This window comes from Monodelphis domestica, chromosome 1, assembly GCF_027887165.1.
Source record: "Monodelphis domestica isolate mMonDom1 chromosome 1, mMonDom1.pri, whole genome shotgun sequence".
Taxonomy (NCBI): domain Eukaryota; kingdom Metazoa; phylum Chordata; class Mammalia; order Didelphimorphia; family Didelphidae; genus Monodelphis; species Monodelphis domestica.
In genome coordinates, this window is record NC_077227.1 from 26,568,344 (window position 1) to 26,585,739 (window position 17,396).

The window sequence follows — 17,396 nt, forward strand, 5'->3', positions numbered from 1 at the left end:
AAAATTTCTCTTATGTCACTTCCCTTAAATTTTCACATCTACAAATCACAGTAGACATTTTTTTTCCCCAGGACTGCTCATTCTTAGTTCACATCTTCATTTGTTCTCACCTTCTCTGGTTAGACTAAAATTTCACAAATCTTTTGTTAAGCTCCCCTTTTGTAAGTTGCTTGTCCTTTTAGTGATTAATTTAACCTTTTTAGGTACTTAGAACCCTTTTGTATTAGATCTAAAACTAGACCACCTCGCTTTGGGTTTTTGCTTCACTATAAGTATGAGTTGGGGACTTTTCATCTTTCAATCAGGAATTTGCAAATTTATCTTCCCCTAAGGCACTGTCTGAGCAGGGTGGAGTAATTTTAAAGTTCTCAATACATTCCTGACCAAGTAACTATTTTTACTATAGGGGAATAGCTTAACCAAATCTTCTAAGGTATAGTCTGAGCAATTTTAAGATTCACATCACTAACATATTGACTTCAAATATTAGTTTGTTAGCTGTATGACTTTGAATAAATTGACAAATCTCTCTAGACCTCTGTTTTGTTTATCTGAAAACTGAATGGGGTTGATTGTCTAGTTTTAAGGCTTCCAATCATTTTACTTTTCTTATCTTCAATTTCCTCATACAAAAAAAAATGGGGACAATGTAGTCCTTATCCCACAGGTCTCTTTCTGAGACTCCAATGAAGCAATTCATGTACTATATCTTATGAACTATAAAGTGTTTGGTAAATGTGAGTGATTCATCCAAATGTCTCATTTTACATATAAGGGACTTGGCCTTTGTGTGTGTGTGTGTGTGTGTCTGTGTGTGTGTGTGTGTGTGTGTGTGTATTTTATTTTATTTTTCCATTTGAATAATTTATGTACCCAAATTAGTACATTATTCCTTGGTTACAATAATCACATTATTTCCCTTCCTTCCCTCCACCCACCCTTCCCACAGCCAATGCGTGAATTCATTGGGTATAACTTGTATCCTTGATCAGAACCTATTTCCATGTTGTTGATGTTTGCACTAGGAGTCTCATTTAGAGTATATATCCCTAACCATATTCCTTTGACCCATGTCATTAATCAGTTATTATTCTTTGGTGTTTTTACTCCCACAGTGTTTCTCTGAATGTGGATAGTGGTTTTTCTAATAGATTCCTCCAAGTTGTTCAGGGTTACTTCATTGTCACTATTGGAGAAGTCCATTACATTCAATTGTACCACAGTGTATAAGTCTTATTTACTGATGGTTCTTTCATGAGGGATGGCATACACTACACTGGAGCAGCTATAGTCACCGAGTTTGCCACTGAGTGGGCAGCTTCACAATCCTCTAATATTAGTGCTTAAAGTACAGAACTCATAGCCCTGAAACATGCCTGTATAATTGCCTAGGATAAAAAGGCAACAATTTATATGGATTCTAGATATGCTTTTGGCATTTGTCAGTCAGTTGGGATGCTATGGCTCCAGAGAGGATTTTTAACCTCATCTGTAAAATCCATAGCTAATGCATAAATTATTAATGAAGTTCTTTCTTCTCTCCAGCTGCTTGAAACCCTAGCTGTAGTTCATAGCTCTGCTCATTCAGGTGGCAATGACCCTGTCTCTAGGGGAAATGACCAAGCAGATACCACTGCAAACCTAGCAGCCATAGGACAAGAATTAATTTTAACATTAACAACCACTGGTGACTTAATTTATTTTCCAAAATGAAAAGGAAGTGGAAAAATGGAAGCAAAACAGATAAATGGAGTAAGGGTGTCATGTGAAGGAAAACCCCTGCTTCCTAGAAGTTTCTATCACCATATTTGACAGTCTGTTCATAAGAAAGGTCACTTTGGTACACAGGGCATCACTGACTCTGTTAAAAGAGTATGGAGAGCCCCTGGTATAACTACTATAGCCTCTAAACTGTGTACAGCCTGCTCTACCTGCCAAGCATATAACCAACACCCCATTCAAGGCAAAGACTTTGATGGGTGTCCTCTGGCTTACACAACTTTTGAGCACCTACAGATAGATTTCATAACAATGCCAAAGGCAAGACATTATAAATTTTGTCTAGTCATAGTAGATCAACAGACCAGATGGCCAGAAGCATTTCCTACAGACTGAGCCACAGCAGCTTTTGTTGCTAAGGTGCTTTTAAGAGAGATTATTCCTCAAACTTTGGCCTGCCAGCATGTATTGATTCAGAGAGGAGAAGTCATTTTACTGATTCTGTTCTAAGTTAGATATATTCTTGCTTGGGGATAACCCCCAAATTTCATGTACTATATCATCCCCAGAGCTTAGGTCAAATTGAAAAAAATGAACAGAGAACTTAAAAGTATGATTGGCAAGTTATGCACAGATACACATTTATTTTTTTCCAGTTGAATTAGTTTATTTATTCATTTTAGAACATTTTTCCTTGGTTACAATAATCACATTATTTCACTCCCTCCCCTAAACCCACCCTTCCCACAGCCCACATGCAATTTCATTGGGTATTACTTGTATCCTTGACCAGAACCTATTTTCATTTGTTGATATTTGCACTAGGATGTTCATTTAGTCTACATTCCCAACCATTTCCCTCTGATCCTGTAAAACTTAAAATTTCTTAGACTTATGAATGTTGGAAATTTCACCATTGGGAAATTTCATACTTGGAAAAAATTTCCTACTGATAGTAAGAACTCTATTGGAATATGAAACCCCTTGGCATGGGAGGATCCTTCTCCTCCCTACTTAAGACTACTTTAGGACAGAAACTTTTGCTAAACAATGGAAAGGGCTTTGACCTATGCTTAAGCATAGAACAGGAAGTTCTTTGAGTCATGATTGATTTTAGAATTGATACAATAGAGATACTTGGAATGACAGAACCAGGTCTCAGAAAATACAATCTCCACCCTACTTAGAGTAACAGGATTTAGGAAGGGCTGCAGCAAAGATCAAGATTTAATTATTTGAGAATATGACCTTCAACAGACATGTGCAAAGCCACAGACCTCTGGGTGGTCCTGGGTTAAACTAGAGCCACCATTGGCACAGGGGAGACATTGACGGTGATCGGTAGATGTGAGAACTGAGGGGAGGGGACTTAGATGGTTTCCTTAAAGATAGCGGGGTCTGAGGACAGAGGAGAGAGTTTTTTGCTCTGAGAAGTGGCTCTGAAAGAGGACTGAGGAGGTTGCTCTGTTGGAGGACCAGGAGAGAAGGCTGGCTCTGAAGGAGGAGAATTCTCTGGAAACATTGCTTGAAAGGAGGCTCTCTTGAAGGTGGAGCCTGAGGTAGGCATGAGAAGCCTTACCTAGAGAGATCTTGGGTGAGTGATAAAAACAACTGACTGATTTATTCATTCTTATTCCTTTCTTACTTTCTCTCTTTTTCTATTGATTAATCAGTGTATTATAAATTAAATTTCTCTATTAAACCCAGTTGGCTTGGGCATATTCATAAATTGGGAATATATTCCCTGGCAACCATCTTATATTTATATAAAACCAAGACACAGTAGAAAACATATTTCAGTGGACATAATTGTTATATATTTCCCTTGCTCCCAAAACATTTTAATTATCATAATCCATGTATTCAAACAATTGTTTTTCTTTGGTGTTTTTACTCCCACAGTGTTTCCTCTGAATGTGGATAATGGTTTTTCTCATAGATTCCTCCTAGTTATTCAGGATCACTGTATTGCCACTATTAGAGAAGTCCATTACATTCAGTTGTACCACAGAGTATCAGTCTCTGTGTATAATGTTTTCCTCATTCTGCTCCTCTCACTCTGCATCAATTCCTGGAGGGTGTTCTAGTCCCCATAGAATTCCTCCACTTTATTGTTCCTTTGAGCAAAATAGTATTCCATCACCAACATATGCCACAATGTGTTCAGCCATTCCCCAATTGAAGGGCATCCCCTTATTTTCCAATTTTTTTCCACCACAAAGAGCGCAACTATGAAAATTTTTCTACATGTCTTTTCCCTTATTATCTCTTTGGGTTACAAACCCAGCAGTGCTATGGCTGGATCAAGGGGCAGACAATCTTCTAGCGCCCTTTGGGCATAGTTCCAAATTGCCCTCCAGAATGGTTGGATCAATTCACATCTCCACCAGCTATGCATTAATATCCCAACTTTGCCACATTGCTCCATCATTCATTACTTTCCTTTGCTGTCATGTTAGCCAATCTGCTAGGTGTGAGATGATACCTCAGAGTTCTTTTGATTTGAATTTCTCTTATTATAAGAGATTTAGGACACTTTTTATGTAGTTTTTAATAGATTTGATTTCGTTAACTGAAAATTGCCTATTCATGTCCCTTGCCCATTTATCAATTGGAGAATGACTTGAATTTTTGTACAATTGGTTTGGCTCTTTATACATTTGACTAATTAGAACTTTGCCAGAGGTTTTGTAATGAAGATTGTTTCCCAATTGGTTGCCTCCCTTCTAATTTTGGATGCATTAGTTTTGTTTCTACAAAACATTTTAATTTGATGGAATCAAAATTATTGATTTTACGTTTTGTGAATTGTTCTAGCTCTTGCTTGGTTTTAAAGTCTTTACTTTCCCACAGATCTGAGAAGTATACTATTTTGTGTTCACCTAATTTGCTTATAGTTCCCTTCTTTATATTCAGTTTATTCATCCGTTCTGAGTTTGTCTTGGTGTAGGATGTGAGATATGGATCCAAACCTAATCTCTCCCATACTGTCCTCCAATTTTTCCAGCAGTTTTTATCAAATACTGGGATTTGGTCCCCAAAACTGGGATCTTCAGGCTTATCACAGACTGTCTTACTGAGGTCATTTACCCCAAGTTTATTCCACTGATCCACCTTTCTGTCTCTTAGCCAGTACCAAATTGTTTGATGACCACTGCTTTATAGTATAGTTTGAGATCAGGGACTGCAAGTCCTCGTTCCTTTGCATTTTTTTTACATGATTTCCTTGGATAGCCTTGATCTTTTGTTCTTCCAAATGAACTTTTTTTTTCCAAATCCAGTAAAAATGTTTTTTGGTAGATCAATGGGTATGGCAATAAATAGGTAAATTAATTTGGGTAGGATTGTCATTTTTATTATGTTAACCCATCCCACACATGAGCAATCAATGTTTTTCCAATTGTTTAGATCTAGTTTTAATTGCACGGAGAGTGTTTTGTAGTTGTGTTCATATAGTTTCTGTGTTTCTCTCGGCAGATAGATTCCTAAGTATTTTACATTGTCTAGGGTAATTTTAAATCGAATTTCTCTTTCTAATTCTTGCTGCTGAAATGGGTTGTATATATATATATATGTATATATATATATATATACATATATATATATATATATATATATAAATGCTGATTATTTATGTGGGTTTATGTTGTATCCTGCAACTTTGCTAAAGTTGTTGATTATTTCGACTCACTTTTTGGTTGATTCTCTAGGTAGTAGAAGTCTCTTGGTAACAGAGGATGACTATTGTCTTTGGGTGTTTTTGTTCACAAAGACACTTGTGCATGAAGATTTAAGTGGAAAAGTCGATGCACAGAGACAGTCCCACTGTCTTGGTGTTGGAAGCCTGGGTCCAGTGGCACAAAAAGTCATTATATCTGGAGACTTCCTCAGCTGCATTGGATGGCTGTGTTGTCTTTTGTGCTCCATCATGCCCTAAGCACTCCACAGTGCCTTGCTGCATCGCCATCTCAGCCCATGAAACTTCTAATTGGTTTTTTCTGTCTGTTCAGCTGAAGCAGTCTTCACATGCTGGGTGAGCAAAGCCCTAGTTCACCGGGGATCGGCGACAACCCGATGGATACCCTCACACTATTTAGCCGGCCTGTCAAAGCCCTTGCTTGGGGTGTGGCCGCTGTCGCATGCTAGCAGCTACTAGGAGCCACAAGTGAGAGCTGGGTGTCAGGTGAAGGTCAGAGGCTGGAGAGCTGCCCTAGGAGGGCATGACAAGCCCTCCATACCAAAGATATTACTCTGACCACCCCATACACCCCTAGGATTCTTTAGGTAAACCATCATATCATCCTCAAAGAGTGATACCTTGGTCTCCTCATTGCCAATTTTAATACCTTCAATTTCTTTTTCTTCTCTACTTGCTAATAATAGAGTTTCTAGTACAATGTTAAATAATAGAGGTAATAACGGCATCCCTGTTTCACACCTGATCTTATTGGGAAGGCTTCTATTTTATCACCATTGTATATGATTTTTGCTGATGGTTTTAGATACATACTATTTATTATTTTTAGGAAAGACCCTTCTATTCCTATACTTTCTAGTGTTTTCAATAGGAATGGGTGTTGTATTTTATCAAATTCTTTTTCTGCATGTATTGAGATAATCATGTGATTTTTGTCAGTTTGCTCTTTAATATGGTCAATTATGTGGATGGTTTTCGTAATAATGAACCATCCTTGCATTCCTGGTATGAATCCTACCTGGTCATAGTCAATAACCCTTGTCATGACTTGCTGTAATCTTTTTGCTACTATCCTATTTATGATTTGTGCATCTATATTCATCAAGGAGATTGGTCTATAGTTTTCGTTCTCTATTATTGACCTGCCTGGCTTTGGGATCAGTACCATATTTGTTTTGTAAAATGAATTTGGTAGAACTCCTTCTTGGCTTATTCTGTCAAATAGTTTGTATAACATTGGGATTATTTGTTCTTTGAATGTTTGATAGAATTCATTTGTGAATCCATGAAGTCCTGGGGATTTTTCCTTAGGGAGTTCTTTAATGGCTTGTTCAATTTCTTTTTCTGATATGGGATTGTTTAGGTAATATATTTCTTCCTCTGTTAATCTAAGCAATTTATATTTTTGTAAGTATTCATCCATATCACCTAGATTGACATATTTGTTGCCATATATTTGGCATAATAGTTTTTAATGATTGCTTTAATTTCCTCTCCATTAGAGGTGAGGTCTCCCTTTTCATCTTGGAAACAGCCAATTTGGTTTTCTTCTGTCTTTTTTTTTTTCAATTAGATTGTCCAGTACTTTGACTATTTTATTTTTTTTCAAAGTACCAGCTTCTAGTCTTCTTTATTAAATCAATGGTTCTTTGAGTTTCAATTTTAGTAATTTCTCCTTTGATTTTTAGGATCTGTAATTTAGTTGTCATGTGACGATTTTAAGTTGTTCACTTTCTAGTTCTTTTTTTTTTTAATTTTCACACGCAATTGATTGACCTCTGCCCTCCCTAATTTGTTAATATATGAAATCAAGGTTCTGAGTTCTGCTTTGGCTGCATCCCATAGGTTTTGAAAGGATGTCTCATCATTGTCATTTTCTTCAATGAAGTTATTATGAAGTATGTAATGACAGGAAGTCAGTGGATTCCTGGGAAATACAGTTTTTAGGGTAAGATATTTCTAATTACATAGAAGGAATAAAGGGGGTGAACAGTCATATGCAGTGAACAGCAAGCAAATCAATGAAATTGTATCAGAGTATGAGTTAATGAGGAAAATACAGGAAGACTAAATAGGGTGATGCAAAATGAAGTGAGCAGAACCAGGAAAATGTTATACACAGCAACAGCAATAAAGTATAATGATCAACTGAGAATGACCACTATTATCAGCAATACAAGGATCCAAACTTGATCATATTACCTGCTGTCTTGGGGAAGGGGAGAGGGATAGAATGGACAGGCAAATATGGAATGCAAAATGTTTTTGTTTCAACATGTAATCGGGGAGAAAAATAAAAATAATACTTTTTAAAGTGTAAAAAGCACAATAAGAGTAGTTTGGGAAGCACTTTATATGCCCAAACAAATGCATTGCTAAAGGTTCTGACTCTGTAATCATCATTGAAGCATCTCCAAATATCAGAGAACTGTAAACCTTAAAATTTCTTAGACTTATAAATGTTGGAAATTTCACCATTGGGAAATTTCATACTTGAAAAATTTCCTATTGATAGTGGGTCTTGGCTATTGGAATGTGAACCCCATTGGCATGGGAGGTTCCTCCTCCTCCCTTCTTAAGATTACTTTAGGACAGAAACCTTTTACTGAACAATGGAAAGGACTTTGACCTATGCTTAAGCATAGAACAGGAATTTCTTTGAGTCATGATTGATTTTAGAATTGATACAATGGAGATACTTGGAATGACAGAACCAAGTCTTGGAAATTGCAATCTCCACCCTACTCAGTCCTAACAGGATTTAGGAAGGGCTGCAGCATAGATCAAAATTGAATTATTCCAATCTCTACCCTACTCAGGGTAATAGGATTTAGGAAGGGCTGTAGCAAAAGATCAAGATTTAATTATTTGAGAATATGACCTCCAACAGACATGTGCAAAGCCACAGACCTCTGGGAGGTCCTGGGTTAAGCTAGAGCCACCATTGGCACAGGGAAGACATGGACAGTGATTGGTAGATGTGAGAACTGAGGGGAAGGGACTTGGATGGTTTCCTTAAAGATAGAGGGGTCTGAGGACTGAAGGTGGGTTGGAGAGTTTTGGCTCTGAGTGGTTGGAGAGGTGCTCTGAGAAGCTTGCTCTGAAGGAAGCTGGAGGTGGAGGCCAGGAGACTGTTTCTCCATTTTGGTCACGTGAGTAATAGGGACTGATCTCCTTTCTTTGCCCCAGCTATCTAAGGGCTTGGGCCTTTTGGCCCAGCCTAAACAGAGGGGGTATTTAAGCGCTATTCCCTTCTCTCCCCTTTCTCTCTCTCTTTCTCTCTCTCTCTCTCTAATTCCTTTCTTCCTCCTGTTTGTAATTAAACTCTATAAAAGGTTGATGGCTGACTTGAGTTTTCATTTAGGAATTACCTAGCTGAATTCCTTGGCGACCTTAAATTAATATATATCAGTCTTTTAATGTGATTTCCTTGTCACAGAACCTAGCACAGTATCTAACACAGAGTAGGTGTTTAATATATGCTAGAAATTGATTGATTGAATCTGTATCAATATCATCTTCCTTGTGCTTTATCTTATTATTTCTGTCTTACCACTATGAAAAAAAATTTACACTTTCAAGACCAAAAAGAAAAAGAATAATAATTATAGCTGGCATTTACATAGCATTTTCAAATTTACTAATGCTTTATATATTAATTCTTTTTGCATTAACTACCACCAGAATTGCTCTTGGAATTCTTTGAGTCATTGTCCTAGGAAATTCATCATCAGGAAATCTCATTAAGACATAAATCTGGATAATTCTTATCACTCAAATATCATCAGTGCTTTTCCTCTTTTGAATGAACAGTATCTTCATGGTAGAGCTATAAACTCAGAAACCTTTTAAGGAGAGGATCAGTGCAATAATTTTTCTAGCTTCCCACCAGAAACAATGATTTTTCATGGGTTTTTTTTTGTTTGTTTTTTTGGTATTGTCAATCATATCCTCCAACACACGTTTTAACAATAACAACAAATATTCTGCAATCAGCATAGTAGTGGGAGGTAGCAGATATTTAATAGATTTCATTGACTTCACATAGATAGTATCATTATGCCAAATTTAAAGATTAAGAAACTGACATTGGAAGAAGTTGAGTTATATCATCTGAAGAAAGATTGAAACTGAAGCTCTTGTTATACATTTTTATAATCCCGTTCTGGATCATGAGATGGGCAATGTGCTACATTACACCCCCGTGTATTGTTGACATTAGCAATTATTTTATTTTTCTTTTGTTCAGTTAAAAAAACCTGTAGAAAGTTCTCAATGTCCTTGTAAGATGGATTATAGTATAAAAAATATGTCTCCCATGTTTTTTTGTTACTAGAAAGGGATCTTGTTCATATGTGCAGATATTTCATGTAAATTCATTAATTTCTTGGGGAATAAATGGTATCCTGTGTCTTAAAGTCACCACATCCCCATTCCATCCGATTTCAGGTACTTCTCCTAGAGGAAAAATGTCTCTAGTTGAATTTTTGTACTGGTGGGTCATTTTGACTAGGACACATTTCTCTAGGATGATGGGATCCCCTTTGGGCTGGAATTTGTTTTTTGTTGTTGTTGTTGTTGTTGTTGTTGTTGTTGCAGGAGAGAGAACATGAGAAACTGGGATTGTAGAGGAAGGGTTTTGGGGTTTAAATTCAATCAAAATTTGCACTACACGTGAGAAACAGTCTGTTAACTGAGCTACAGGGAAAGTGTTTTCCATCTCTATTTCAGGGAAGGAAATTTCCTCTTTCAAAGGTTCTGAAACTGGTCTGTTTCTGGTAGGGTGGATGTTTCCAGTTGATCCTGTAAGAAACATTTTTAAGTTTTCAAATTGGGTTTGCATGTTCTCTTGAATCTTTTTTATGTCCTCAATTTTTTGAGTGTTTTTCTGAATTTCAGCTTCAATTAACTTTTTTATGTTAGCATCTCTAAACACACTGCTGAGGAGTTCAAAAATGACATTACGTATTAATATAAAAAATTGGAGGTATGCTGTATTTCTCAATGTCCCTAATTCTTCAACCACCATATAAATACATATATATATATATACATATATATGTATATATATATATAAATTGTTTTTCTAACAGTCTTCACAAAACATGTGGGGAGCAGGACAAAGCCAAAAATTTCTACACATTTTTTCCACTCATAATCTAGGGAGTTCTTCCTCAAGGAAAGGAGATTCAGAAACAGCTCTCCCAGATATAAGATATAAGACAGCTGTGTTCTATCTAATTTAAGGAGAGAGGGAGGAAAGAAAAAAAATTCAAATTTACTTACCTGTATAGCTGATCAAAATAAACTATTGAAAACTAGTCACAGTAGAAAAAAAGTTTAGGAAACTTAAGAAGATAGAGTGTATTTCATTACTCCGAAGTGGTCAGCCAAACTGTCAAATTGAAATCACTTTAAAAGACTGATATATATTAATTTAAGGTCACCAAGGAATTCACTTATGTAATTCCTAAATGAAACCTCAAGTCAGCTGCCAAATTTTTTATGGTGTTTTCATTACAACAGGCAGAAGAAAGTATTAGAGGGAGGGGGAGACACACACACACACACACACACACACACACACACACACAGAGAGAGAGAGAGAGAGAGAGAGAGAGAGATAGACAGACAGACAGACAGACAGACAGACAGACAGAGACAGAGACAGAGACAGAGAGAGACAGAGAGAGAGACAGGGAGATAGAGAGAGAGAAGGAAAAATAGAGAGAAGGAAAGAAGTTTAACTCAGAAACACTCTGGCTCAGGCTGAGCCAAAGCTGCTATTATCCAAGAGGGCCTTGAATAGCCAAGGCAGGGAAAGGGATCAGTCCTCATCATTCATGTGAAGAATCTGAAGGAAAGCAGTCTGGAGGGCTCCTCCATCCTCAAACAATAGCCTTGAACTGCCTCTAGCCCTCTTTACAGGAAGTCCCCAGAACTCCAGAGGTTATTCTCTACCTCATTTCCTGGGTCTCACATGTGCCAATGGTGGATGTAGTTGACCTAGGACCTCCCAGAGGTCTGTCCTTTCTTTGCACATGTATGTCGAAGGCCATATTCTCAAATAATTAAATCTTGAGTTTGCTCCAGCCCTTCATAATCTTGTTACACTGAGAAGGGTGGAGAATGTAGTTTTGAAGACCTGATTGTGTCATTGCAAGTATCTCTATTGTTATTGATCAGGAAATAGCTAAATTGGATCTTCTAAAGAATGGTCTAAATAGGGTGGATTAGTTTTGAAATTCACACCACTCAATGCATGAAATGGGTGTTCACACATCTTTGGGTTAGATTATATATATTTTTGGTTAGATCACACCTTTTGCAATAATTAGTTCTCACCTCTAGTAATTAGCTCTCACCTTTAGTAGTGAATTCACATCATTAATACTTAGTTCACACCTTTTTGTAGTTAAAATGTATAGACCTACTTTAAATTCTGAGTTAACACTTTGGAGGATTACAATCTAAAAATATAAAGGATACAATTAAAAACCAACCATGTGCCCACGACTAATAAGCCTATACAAAATCCCTGCTCCTACCACCATTATCCATACCAGGAAGCCAAATAGGTCAAACAGGATGACACACTGTATTTATCCCCTGTCTAAAGGAAGAACACGATGACAGAAAGTCAATATACTCCCAGGAAATGTAAATCGTTTTTTTGGGTAACAGATTTTCAAAGATACAATACAGTGTAGAAAAGCATCCTGTACCTCTGCTGACTTGCCTACCTTGGTGAAAAGAAAACCCTTCAGCAGAAGGGCTCATGGGACAAGTCAGGCCCCCTCAATTCTTTGGAAGATTCAGGCTTCCTCCATAGCCTGTAGCCATGTCTTTCTCTCTTCACAGCTAGAGACAAGTTGAAATGGAGATAGAGACATCAAGGGGTATAGAGAAAGGGAAATCCAAGGAAGTTTCAAGTGTTGGTTGTTAATTTCAGGTTCTTCTTTGGGCTCTGTGGTGGAGAGGATTGGAAGCCTAAACTTAGAGATAGTTTCCACCAATTTAATCAACTGGGTCTTGGAATACCTCTTGGCATCCCAAGCACTTTTTCTAATTTGGCAAGATGTCAGAGCCCTTGAGGGTCCTTGGGGGCAGGGTGCCCAGATATGCAGATTTGGCCAGACACTTGCCCATCCTCAGCACTTTCCCTAGTATGGTAAGATGGTGGGGTCCTTGAGGGGCCCTAGGGTGGGGTGTGGCATCCTATTCCCTGTTTGCCCAAGCACTTTTCCTAATATGGTAAGAGGGAGGAGCCCTTGTGGGCTGGCTTCCAGGTACCTGGAGGTAGCCTCCCTGGCTATAAAAGAATCCCCTTCAGGGAAGCACATTCAGTCTGCAGAGCCCAGACATTACTTAAGGATAGGCGCTAGCCCTGCGGAGACCTATTGAACCTCAGAGTTTCAGCCTCTCAGAGTTTCCTAGGACTCCTGATTCCTCACCAAGCAGGAAGGAATTTTGCCACTTTCGCCAGAGATTCACACGGACTTCCAGGGAGAGACAGCAGCCCACCAGGTAGTCTGATCCCGCTCACAACCCGTCCCCCTTTACTGCCGAAATAGGGCGGTACCTTGGGGACTGAGGGGCAGAGCCCTTGCTAGTGGAGAGGGAGCTGACCAGCGGGAGCGACAACTCCAAGTTTACAGGGCGCAGAAGCCCTGCCTGCTGCCAAAATAGCTTCCAGCTGGCCAGTGCAGAAGACCCTCTCTCCAGCTTTGGTAGAGACAGCGACGCCGGCATGCCTGAGGCCAAGAAGTGGCGATCTGGGTCGAGGGAAAGGCAAGGTCTCTCCTGGGAGCACCCCGAGGCGGGGTCGCCCCTGGACAGCAGAGGAGCTGACAGCACAGGCCAACACAACGAAAATTCTTACAGGGAAGTCACCTTTGTGGCCCAGGGCGCTCATTCCACAAGATTCCACGGAGACCTGCAGCCCGCCCAGAATGATGGGGCCCTAGAGGGGATCGAAGCTGTCAGCTGCCAGGTTCTGCCTGACTCCGAAGCCAATCCCTCCGCGAGACCTGGAAGTGACCAAAGCTCTTTGTGCTTTCAGGGCACCTCAACCTCTGGGAAACTGAAAGTGCTCCTCTGCAACCAAGCCCTGTGGCTCCAGTTTTCCAGGCAGCAAAATGAAATGATGCTCACCAAGCAAGGCCGAGCCATGTTCCCCTCTCTGGCTTACCAAGTCCAGGGAATGGACCCCAGTGCCCTTTACCACATCTTTGTCGAAGTGGAACCCATTGACAAATACCACTGGAGATATCAGCAGGGGCAATGGCTCCCATATGAAGAAGACAAAGAAGAGGAAGAGGATACTCTGCCAGGCAACCACTTCTATCAACACCCGGACTCCCCCAGGACTGGGGCCCACTGGATGCACAGAGAGATATCCTTTAAGAATCTCAAGCTCACCAACAAGAAGACAGCTTGCAAGAATGGCAGCCAGGCCCTGATCTTATTGAAGTCTCACCACAAATACCAGCCCAGGCTCCACATTGAAGAAGTCAGAGAAGGAAAGCAGCACATGCCTGTTTCCTGCTCCTTTAGCCACACCTTCACCTTCCCAGGCACAGAGTTTATTGCTGTGACCGACTACCAAAACTCTGAGATTACACTCCTCAAGATTCAAAACAATCCCTTTGCCTCTGCTTATAGAGAAGGAGGCTCCAGACCTGGAAAAAGCTTCAAGAAAGTTCCTCCAGCTGGAAAACGCAGGGAATCTAAGTCATCTCGACCAGCTTTGTTGGTTTCCAACTATTCCAAAGCCAATTGCTCCATGAGACCAGGAAGTGACCAAAGCTCTCTGTGCTTTCAGGGCACCTCAACCTCTGGAAAACTGAAAGTGCTCCTCTGCTACCATGCCCTATGGCTCCAGTTTTCCATGCAGCAGAATGAAATGATGCTCACCAAACAAGGCCGAGCCATGTTCCCCACTCTGGCTTACCAAATCCAGGGAATGGACCCCAGTGCCCTTTACCACATCTTTGTTGAAGTGGAACCCATTGACAAATACCACTGGAGATATCAGCAGGGGCAATGGCTCCCATATGAAGGAGACAAAAAAGAGGAAGAGGACACTCTGCCAGGCAACCACTTCTATCAACACCCGGACTCCCCCAGGACTGGGGCCCACTGGATGCACAGAGAGATATCCTTTAAGAATCTCAAGCTCACCAACAAGAAGACAGCTGGCAAGAATGGCAGCCAGGCCCCGATCTTATTGAAGTCTCACCACAAATACCAGCCCAGGCTCCACATTGAAGAGGTCAGAGATAGAAAGCAGCACATGCCTGTTTCCTCCTCCTTGAGCCACACCTTCACCTTCCCAGAAACAGAATTCATTGCTGTGACGGCCTATCGAAACTCTGAGATCGCTCGCCTCAAAAGTCAAAACAATCCATTTTCCCCTGCTTATCGAGGAGGAGGCTCCCTGCTTCCTCCATCTGGAGAAGGCAGTGGATCCACCTCTTCTCCATCAACTTTGGTGGTTTCTAACTATGCCATCCAAGTCCACGAGGGCTCTGGTCAAGATGAGGACTGTGATCTATTTCATGGCTCCCAGCCACCCTTGGGGCATCCCTTTGATTCCAGGGAAACAAGCAGCATCACCAGCCCGGCCTTGCCCTTTACCATGGAAGGTCTGAACCGTGACCTTGTGCTCTGCTCATCTCCAAAAGCAGGGTCTTGCCACCCCAGCCTGGATACCCCCCTCACACAAGGGAAATGGACACCTTCCCTCTCAACTTGCACCTCCAATGGAAACAGTGTGGATTGTTTCCTCTCTGAGATTCTAAAGCCCCAACCCTCAAGCCCAGAGACCTGGGAAAAAGAAAGACCTCAAGAACAAGGCTGCTCCTCCAGATCCAGGTCCCCTTCAGATTTCTCAGATCAGTGTCCAAAGACTTATAAGAAGAGATGCTTGTCTGCTGTGGACTCAGCCAAGGATTCCTTGGCTTAAGGACCAAATTACCTAGGGACAAGTATATCAGTGCCTTCTAGGGGGAGAATCCAGTGGCAATACCTCCCAAGAAGCTGTTTGTGAAGGCTCCTGCTATCCAATAGGCCTGCAAGAGGACACTGTTCAGCCAAAGAGGAGTTGAATCCCAATCCCTAGGATTCCATCCAGGAGACCCAACCACCTTCAGAGTCTTCCTTTGACTCCAATGACTTTGACCTGGATGCTTTCATCTGAAGCTGGTGCCAGAATCTGTTTTCTGTCCTCATGACCTTCATCATTGCATGCTCTGCAAGCTTTCACTGAAACTTCATGTTTACTAACTTTCTAATATGAAACACCTCTTTCCTAATAATATTAAAATATCCTGGAAAAACACAGTCCAATTCTGTCATTCCCTAGTTAATATTTACAAATCATTGAAGGTCTATCAATTCTTTATCAATATTTAGACATTTTAAATGAAAAATAAACTTTCTGTAGTGGTCTTTTACTTTATTCTAAAAATGTGTATTACTCTTCCCCGCCAACTTCCCTCCTGGACATCCCCTCCAACATGTATTATTTTTCTTTTCTGTCCTTTTGGCCAGTCTGCTCAGTGCAAGGTGGTACATCAGGGTTTTGTTATGCATTTCTCTAGTAAGGAAGGATTTAGAACACTTTTTCCTGTGATTAAAATTTTATTTCCTGTATCTGAAAACTACCTGTTCATATCCATTGATCATTTCTCAATTGGAGAATATCTTGATTTCTTATAAAAATGACTTTCATCCCTTTGACAAGATCTCCTTGGGCTAGAATTTGGTTTTCTATAGGAGAGGGAACATGAGAAAGTGGGATTGCAGGGGAAGGGTTTTGGGGATTAAATTCAGTCAAAATTTGCATTACACAAGAGAAGTAGCCTGTTAAGTGAACTATATGGAAGATGTTTTCCATTTCTATTTCAGGGAAGGAAATTTTCTCATTCAAAAGTTCTGAAACTGGTCTGTTTCTGGTAGGTTGGATGTTTGCCAATTGATCCTGTAAGAAACATTTTAAGTTTTCAAATTGGACTTGTATGTTCTCTTGCATCTTTTTTATGTCCTCAATTTTTAGAGTATTTTTCTGAATTTCAGCTTCAATTAACTTTTTTATGTTAGCATCTCTAAACACACTGCTGAGGAGTTCAAAAATGAAATTAACTATTAATATAAAAAAATTGGAGTTATGTTGTATTCCTCAAAGTCCCTAATTCTTCCACTGCCATATAAATGTTAAAGAATGTAGTATTCATATATATATATATATATATATATATATATATATATATATATATATATAGTAATTATTTTTCTAATGGTCTTAAAAAATCCCGTGTGGAGCAGGACAAAGGCAAAACTTTCTACAGTTTTTTTCCACTCCTAATCTAGGCAGTTGTTCCCTAAGGGAAAGAAGATTTAGAAACAGCTCTCCCAGCCTGGACCTTAGGGCCCTGTTGCTAAGGTTTAACAAAGCTGTATTCTATCTAATTTAAGGAGACAGCAAGAAAGAAAAAAAATTGAAATTTATTTAGCTGTATAGTTGAAAAAAATAAACTATTAAAAATAGTCAAAGTAGAAAAAAAGTTTAGGAAAGTTAAGAAGATTGGGGGTATTTCGACACACTGTCATGGTCAGCCAAACTGTGAGATGGAAATCACTTTAAAAGACTGATATATATTAATTTAAGGTTGCCAAGGAAATCACTTATGTAATTCCTAAATAAAACACTCGAGTCAGCTGCCAAATTTTTTATGGTGTTTTAATTACAATAGAAGGAAGAAAGTATTACAGGGAGATGGAGAGAGAGAGAGAGATAGATAGATAGATAGAGAGAGAGAGAGAGAGAGAGAGAGAAAGAGAGTGAGAGAGAGAGACAAAGACAGAGAGAGAGAGAGAGAGAGTGACAGACAGACAGAGAGAAGGAAAAAGGGAGAGAAGGAAAGAAGTTTAACTCAGAACCAATCTGGCTTAGGCTGAGCCACAGTGGGAGTTAAGG